Source organism: Cariama cristata, unplaced genomic scaffold (assembly GCF_000690535.1).
Source record: "Cariama cristata isolate BGI_N322 unplaced genomic scaffold, ASM69053v1 scaffold28905, whole genome shotgun sequence".
Classification (NCBI taxonomy): domain Eukaryota; kingdom Metazoa; phylum Chordata; class Aves; order Cariamiformes; family Cariamidae; genus Cariama; species Cariama cristata.
In genome coordinates this window covers 1-267 of record NW_009619662.1, presented here as the reverse complement: position 1 = coordinate 267, position 267 = coordinate 1, and positions in this window count along the sequence as shown.

Sequence of the window (267 nt, the reverse complement as noted above, 5' to 3'; positions counted from 1 at the left end):
GGGCACTGGAGGCCCGCTACACCCTTGGGCAGGGGGCTGGCTGCCCTGGCACTGCCATGGGGTGACGGGGGAGATGGGGTACCCTGGGGAATAGGGTGCTCTGGGGGTGGAGTCCTAGGAGATGGAGTCCTCTGGGGCTGGGGCTTGGGTGCTCCACGGAATGGGGTGCCCGGTGATGGGGCACACCAGGGGATGGGGTGCCCGGGGTGGGGGCTAGGGTGCCCCAGTGGTGGGTTACTCTGGGGGTGGGGTGTCCCCGGGGATGGG